The 8,277-nt window shown below is 41.2% G+C and overlaps 1 long non-coding RNA gene across 4 annotated transcripts in view; it reads right to left on the reverse strand.

Annotated features, from left to right (window-relative positions):
* Window positions 1-2,199: 2,199 nt before the first annotated feature.
* The window catches only part of LOC109972893 (uncharacterized), a 47,349-nt gene continuing 41,271 nt past the window's right edge, over window positions 2,200-8,277 (reverse strand). For all 4 annotated transcript variants that reach the window (XR_002276753.1, XR_002276754.1, XR_002276755.1 and 1 more), the window contains 2 exons: window positions 3,473-3,510; window positions 2,200-2,971 (listed from right to left, as the gene is read on the reverse strand). This is a non-coding gene — a long non-coding RNA (uncharacterized LOC109972893). The remainder of the gene's footprint in view (window positions 2,972-3,472; window positions 3,511-8,277) is intronic.

Below are 8,277 nucleotides of genomic sequence, written 5' to 3' on the forward strand. Positions count from 1 at the left end.
CAGCACCACTTTTAAACAATAACACTCCACAAAACAGTGTAATAGAATTTATTAACACATCACATATTTAGCTTTTGGAGGGACTGATTGTGTCCTAAAACTGCATTCAGCGTATGTACTATATATATGTACAAATCACATACAGGCAAGCTTACAACTGTTAATAAATATGTTTAGACCTCATGAAGACTTGTTGAGCTTGAATGTTTTAACTCAAGGGCAACTACTTCAGACAACAACATGTCATTACATTATACTTTGTTGACATATAAGTGATGATATTATTGCTTTGTGGTACTTACTGTAGTTAAGTCACTGACTGAATGTCCCATTCCACCTTTAGTGTCACTCCTCTGTGTAACACACGTTACCTCCCACCCAACATGTGGATGGTTTGTTCGGCACTGAATGTGTTTGATCCCACCCGTGTGCCCTACTGATTGGTTAACAGTGATCAAAGATCTAAAGCAGGCCTTGTCCTCACAGCTTTGATCATAAATTCATGGGGTTTAAAGCTCTGAGAGCCATCGTTCCCATATCAGCCCTAATCTGGGGCCAAATGAAACTCCCTCCGTAATGAAAGCTCGAAGGAAAAGTGTTGAATGTCTCCAATTTTACATCATTAGTTACCATCGTATTACCAGTCCAGATGTGGTCTTCTGTCATTACTTTTAGATTTTGTATCTTTTGGCAGAAAAAGCCATTCACTATTATTCAAAGCAGACAATAATCTGCTTCACTCAAAAGCTGTTACCTGTGAGTGTTAGTGACCAGCATGACACAGCTTCATCCCTTCAGGATGAACATTTCTACTTAAAACACAATGTGGAAAAGCAAACATGAACTCACTTCTGTGCTAGCAATTGATCTATTAGGACAATTAGAATAAGAGGAAAATGTATGTTTGAATGAAAGAATGAAAATTTCACCTCAGTTTTGGAAAATGGAATGTAACATTATAGTTCAGAACAGTGAGTAAACTGAAATATCTAAAATTGCTATATAAAGCTTTATTTGTTCTAAATGGATTCATTCAAGTTTATATTGGTCAAACCTTTAAAGGGTATGTTTAGAGTTTTTATATGTGTGTATTTCTGTCAGGGCAGCAACAAGTTCTTGATGAGCAGATGGACAGAAGGGACAGTTTGTTGCTATATAGATAGATTAGATAGATAGATAGATAGATAAAAACTAAAACTAATCTACACTAAAATGTCTCCCTTCAATTTTTTCACTTCAACTCTATGTGTAATTTTTTTTCCAAAGGCATTTTAATTTTCTTTTTTGTGAAAATACAAAATTTTAAGAACAATCAGCAAAAATGTACACAATGATGAGTATTTATTCTCATGCCACTGTGACACCTGGGACCATAGATGATAAATAGAAACACCTGGAGAGGTGGGATATCAAAAGTAAGTGACATATAACAAAAGCTATAGAATGTCTCAGCACAGCTTTATAACACAGTTAGCCATGGCTAACCAGATGGCATGCAATCCACTTAGAAGGAGTTTTACTTTAAAAATAGACTTCACAAATAAAAGCACTGCAGTATCATTAAGTATCAGTCAGTACTATGAGCCCTGGTTGGATCTGACTTAAAAAATGATTGTTTGTGTTGTTCCTTGATGTGTTTGGCCTTACCTCTTCAGTCTGTGACATGTTATTAATGTTTTATAAAGCAGAGCTCATGCAAAGTGTTGCTACTCAGAGTCACAGCTGGTGGACGATGGGAGCTGATATGACTTGCACCAGTGGTGGCTCGGGCTGAGCTTGGTGCTTTGTTCCAGGATCGCAGGGTTAATGGTTTTCTGTACTGGGTGGTGAGGAAGGAGCAATGCAGGTTTTTCAAGCATTCTGTGTCGGAAAATTAGGATGCAGCCTCTGTTGTCAGAGCCGGGGAGCTGTCTGCCACTTTCCCAGAAGCCCTTGGGCCGGTGACAGGGAGATGGATGATATCTGCAGCCTGGCCGCACTGCTCCCTCGAAGCACACAAACTCTCTCTCTCTCACACACACACACACACACACACACACACAAACAACGTGTTTTTAGAGTCATACACAGACTTACACACAAACAGAGGAAATCAAAACACACCTACACACAGACTCCCATTTCTCCCATTCGTTCCCTTTCTTTGTATTCTCTTTCTCTCTGACACACTCACATTCTCGTACAGGGAGTAGGGTCTAATACCGTTCTCTCTTTGTTGCCTTTGGCAACAAAACTAATATCCTACATATCAAGGGGAATGAAAACCTCACAAATGAAAACAATGAAAATGTTCTGAGAGAAAACTGCAGGATTCTTTCATTGTTTGCTTACATGGAATAAAACATATTTCTAAATAACCAAACACACTAAAACATATTCAACAGAAACATTTATTGAAATCATTATTTGCAGCAGATCATATACAATTAATACATTTTCTGTTAAGACATAAATTGCAGGACAAATGTTTCTAAATGAGTTCCTACAACAGGTACAAGATAAAATATGTTATTAACGCAGGCAAAACTGCATGAGCCAAGATATTTATTACTACATAACTCAACTAGCACAGCTCTACACATAGCAAAAGCTATTTTAATTTATTAAAATACACAACCGCTGTGTCCTTAACTGCTCAGCCTTGGAAGGGGGGCTGAACTTGAACCTAAAAATATATAACATGCTCATGTACTACAGCTGTGTAAAGTGCATGTGTGTGCTCGTGTTAAGCCCATTCTTTGCCTCTCTTCTCCTCCCCCATCCCTGTCTCCCTCCTGCTCTCGTTGTCCTTACCTGCTCTCCGCCACATTGCTGATGTTCCTGCAGTCGGGACTGAATCCAGTGGCCGTGTCACCCGAACAACAGCCGCTGCATACTAATGAGCGGCACAGGGGAGAGAGTGGGGGACAGCTTGACTCTGTTCTGTGCCCCTCCAACAACCACACCTTTTTTCTTCCTCCTCCTCATCATTCTGAAAAAATAGAGAGAATGGGAGGCTATAAAGGGTGGGAGAAAGAAATGAGATGAGAAGGGGCAAATAAGGTGAGTGGTGTTGGAGCAGTGCAGAGGAGGAGGAAAAATGGTGAGGCGAGAGGGAGAGTCAGAAGCAAAGGAGAACGAGGGCTGGTAGAGAGCAGGGTGTTAAGGGAAACATCCATCACTGTTTTAAGTGACTGCAGTGGGACGGAGCCGACTAAAAGGTCGTCTGGTTTCTTTCTGTGCACAGTGGGCACCTGGGCCGGGCTGAGCGGCTTCCAAATGACTCCGGGGTAATTATCTCACGCAGGCCGTCTGTTACAGCAGTCTGACACTTTTACTGACTTACTCATCTACTGCAAATGTGCAAGCAAAACAAGGCAGTCATGCACCCAGACACTATCCTCCACCCTAATAACAAATCGGGTAACAAAATGGATTGCACAAAGGCGATCAGGAGGTGAGGTTTGGATGTTGTTGTGTTGATTTGTCTTACCTTTGCAAATGGAGAAAGACCAACAGTTGTCAGGACTCCTAGACAAAAAGAGGTAATGATCGGAATTTAGCATAAGCATAGGAATACTGTATCAAATCAATGTATTCAAATCAGTTTTATTTTTGTATGATCACATTTTATAAATATATATATATACATATATATATAAATGTGATCATTTTCATTGTATTCACATGCATGGGACAGTACCTATCTAAAAAAATGTAGCAGAAAACATCAGTTCTTTTGTGGTGGAATATGTCTCAGCAAAATCGGAGTAAACACTATGACGACCTGCCTAGGGGCTGAGTAGGTGCACTAGGAATTTGTGGTCATGAGCTATTTCAGCAGGGACACAAATGAACACATGTGATTTGAATCTTTAGTTTACAACATAAAAGACAGCAGCACTCAGGCAGCATCAGGGTTGGAAAGTGACTCAAAGAGATCTCAGCTAAAGGTACAGCCATCTGTCTGGTGGCCAAGGGGTTAAAAGCTTTAGCTGGTGGCGAGAATGTTAGGCCAGCTAGGTCACATTCAAGTCCCAGCCGCTGGATAGCCAGCCTGCAAGACACAACGTAATTACTCCAACCAGTTACAGTTCAGTAACTCCATCAGGCTGCTAGCCAGATACCAGGTTTCCCTGGCAACGCCTCCAAACTGAATAGCAGATTAGAAAGAGAAGGCGAGATAACAGGGCCAGGAGGACCGAGTGGAGATATACCCTGAAACACTGTCGACTTTTAGACAATACAGACATGTGCAACATCGACATTTACGCACACAGAGCCAGTCTGAGGAGCAGTAAAGTTGGCTGTGAAGAGCCCTCTGGCCTGCCAGGCTGTCAGTCTGCTACCTCGGAGCTTTGTTGTTTGGTTTTCAATCATCAGCCTCACTTTCCAGGCTCCTGCTTTGCGCCCACAGGCCTGTCAAGAAAATCCTTGAGTCTCAGCGCAACGACTGTCCTTTCAACAGGCACCCCCACCTCCCACAGCACTTACTGTAATCTGAACAAATTAATGGGGTTTATCTCTCCTCCCTGTCATCATGAGAATAATGAGAGAAACTTTTGTGTTTTCATTGCACGTGGATAATGACATTATGAGAGGCACCATGGTTTTTCTTGACTGAATTAAAAACAAAACTGAATTGGCTTTAGTGCCGGCTTTTGGGGATTTGAGTATGTTTTTGCACAGATGCATAATGTGGTGTTGCTGGCACACTTGTATGTGTGTGTGTGTGTGTGTGTGTGTGTGTGTGTGTGTGTGTGTCTGTGTGTGTTCAGGTGACTGTCTGGGCTTCCACCGCAGTGTCTGGAAACTCAGACACCCCCCTCCATTCCACGCTGCTCTGCTATCAGGCATACCTGACGCCCACCTCCCCACTCCACCGTGATAAGAGATCCACTGAACATTAAGCTGCTTCACCAAACACAACCTGACAGTCATTGCAACAAAAACCCCAAAAAAACCAACAAGCCGTCTAATTCGCTAAATCCATCTGATTTCCATGTCAGCCTCAGCCCAAATCCAAATGCAGAGGATAAATGTTAATCTGTCCTTATTACCTTTATCAGAGAGCACTGTGGTGGTGCACTGTGTTACATGACCACCTCTGAACAATGGAGTGTAATCTCCCGCACACACTCGGGTGCATCAGCTGGAGCCTTTGGTTTATCTACACCTATTCAAGGTCTGAATCAATCTGAACTTGAAGACTAGCTTAGTATAGAAACCACACACTTAATACTGTTTATTTAGGGCAAGCTATCATGTTTTACTCCAAATGTATGTTCTGCAGTGTTCTGAGGAACTGCATTAATGACTTGTGCATAAAATGAAGCGACAGCTGAATTTCTACCTCATGAATTCTGTTTTTAAGCAGATTCAAATAGCTCACTTTCTGAATTTTCTGTAATTTCTTCTGTCTTCTGTCCCTGATTTATCATTTTTATTTCAGCAAACCAGTTGCTATTACAGCGTGCTGCTAAATACTTTGACCTCAGCAACCACTTCCAGATTTACTGTGACTGCAGCTTATTATTTTAAAACGAAGAGATAAAATGAGCATTTTCAGAATCAGGCAAAATTACAAGCACTGCTCTTTAAAAGAACCTCATTTTATCTACTTCAGTAATTCATAACAGTTCACATTAATAAAGTGAATAATTTCAGCTTAGTAGGAAAGCAAGCAAAACCTCAGCCATAGTATCAACATGTTTCATAAACAGTACAGCTACTCAAAAGGTCAGAGATGCAAAAATGAATTAATTTGCCTCTGTTGCGAGTCAGTAAAAGGCTGCTTTTACAGACAAATGCTTTTGCTGAATTCCCCTGAAGACGTTTTTAGTTTTTTCCTTCTTCTGTCAGATGCGGTGTACTGCTTAGATGGCACAAACAAGCTCAATTGAATAGTTGCTCGTTTGACTTTGAACTAAGTTTGTATTCCCTGTTCAGTCGAGTTACAAACTAGCCGGGAGCTGATTTTTACGGGGTGATATTTATTGGATCCTTGGCGAATTGCTCTGAGCGTGCTGCTTTGTTACTGTTGGGGGAGCGGTGAGGATTTCATCAGTGGGCTCGGGTGCTGCCAGACTTTGCTGCGTGTTAGACAGACCCTAATAAAAGTGTCTGGCTGTTTTGTGGGCACCAGGTTTGCTCTGGCTGTGCTGCGTCTGACTGCTCAGCACTTGTCGCACTGTGCCTGGCTGTTTGGTATTCATGGGGCATGGCACTCCTTCAGCTGTTGCTGGGGGCTCTGTGGCATAGGCACAGACTGATTAGTTGGCATCAGCGTTGTTCACTATGAAACCAAATGGGGAGATGGGAAGAAAAACATAATTATGGAGAGAGGGAGACTGGAGACTGGGAGAAAGATGGAGAGGAGGGTGTTATAGAGAAAATCAATTGTTTTGAACTGCATTCCTAATATGGGTAATTTAGCAGAAATTCAGTTTTTAGAAAGGCACACTGCCTCGGGAAAAACTGAATGTTTAAAAACCAGGTCAGGCTGTAATGGTGAATGAATTCACACCTTGGAACAGCATAATAGAGAAGAAAAGGCCTAATTTATTGTAATTGCCCTCCTACAGTTATGTTAAGAGACCAGTCCAATGTTTTCATTTTCTATTCAGTGTTCAATCTTTATCTTTTCCAGGCCATCTCGCTGAATGACACTGTCTGTCTTGCGTTGTCCTACGCCTCCACTTCAAATATTGATTTAGACCATTAACCCGTTGGACATCTGATGACAACGGCAAATTCTGGCAAAAATAATCACATTAAGAAAACAATCAAATTCCTACACGTGTTCAGTGGTTTTGGTTTAACACAGTGTGTGATATCTTTCTTCTGTTCTCTAGTTTCGGCACAGTCAGCAACTTCATGCATGAGAGACATCACTTTCTATTTACTGTCATTCACTGACAATTTAAATGTGTTTATTTATAAATATAGTACTTGTGAAATTATCAGAACCATTCCAGGTACAATTAAAAATGTTTAGAACTGCTCTGTAATTGCAATACATAAAAATAAAAAAAATATGTATTTGTCCTTTGTATCTGGGCTATGCATATATTGGTAAATTAGCAAGTAAAAACTATTTTCTGATACTGGTTTTGACAAGTAATATTATTGCTAAAATAGTTGTCTGAAAAATGTAGAAATATATGAGGCAACATAACTGAAATTACAAATTATGAATGTTTGTAAAAGGAAAATAAACAGTAAATAAATGAACTAGCTGTTGGCAAAGCATTAAGTTAGCAGACTGCTAAAACCAAAACTATTAGTTGATGCGTCTCAGAGCCCAAAAACAGCAGCAGCAGATGTGGCATTAGTCTCACACTGCTGCAGCAGCGTCTAAATGAAGCTGGACTGATCAATTTCAAAGCGACTGTCTTGGTAATGGAGGATCAAATATACTGGCTGGGTCTGTGCGATACTGTGCTGTGGTGGTGACAGGGGTTAATCAACACGAGTCTGGGGTGTGGTGGTTTGGAGGGGTTGATGTTCTGCCATTTCTAATCCAAGCATGTGTTACTCAAATGATATTCAAACAAAGATGTTGACACAAAGAGCGATTACAATATTGGATGGCAATACAGTGTGGCGCTGTTGGGGATTTCGACTTTATGGCGATGACACTGCTGTGATCATTAAAGGTGTTTTTGGATCATTTTTGAAAAATGAAAAAAAAATCATGGCATACCAAACATATACATTCTTGCATATACAGTTCCATCAATGCTGTAGTTTAGTTAGCATGTTATAAATGACTTGACAGAGGAGATGACTGAACAAAAATCCTACAAATATTTGCTCTTTATTGTACTCAGCTACTTCCTTTTTATGTGCCATCCCCTTTCCCTTCCTCTACATTGTCCTCACCATGTATACGTGTTGAACAGTAAATCAAATGCTGCTATATTCCGACTCCACCCTTGGAACATTGAGAAGAAAGTTGATTGTGCCCTCCGCCCGCGTCCCAAGAGCCTAACCCGTGATTTTTTATCAAGAGAGCTCACAAGTTAGGGTCTCAGGGAGCAGGTGAAGTACGACAGAGTGTACTGAGGAGCCGCAGTCAGCTGCAGGGCACTGAGTGGCACTGTCACCTTTCCCTCTCTCCCTCACACACATACACACTGTCTATTCCTCAACCACTGCCTCTTAAAAGTACCCTATTTTTGCCCAAAGGCACCTGCAGCCACAAAGTCACTGTCTTTTGTGAGGCTTGGGCTGCAATCAAAAAACAAAACTGCTCGGTGCCCTGGACACAGAAGAGGCTCCCATGTTCCTCCTTTC

This window comes from Monopterus albus, unplaced genomic scaffold, assembly GCF_001952655.1.
Source record: "Monopterus albus unplaced genomic scaffold, M_albus_1.0 scaffold272.1, whole genome shotgun sequence".
NCBI classification, from domain to species: Eukaryota; Metazoa; Chordata; class Actinopteri; order Synbranchiformes; family Synbranchidae; genus Monopterus; species Monopterus albus.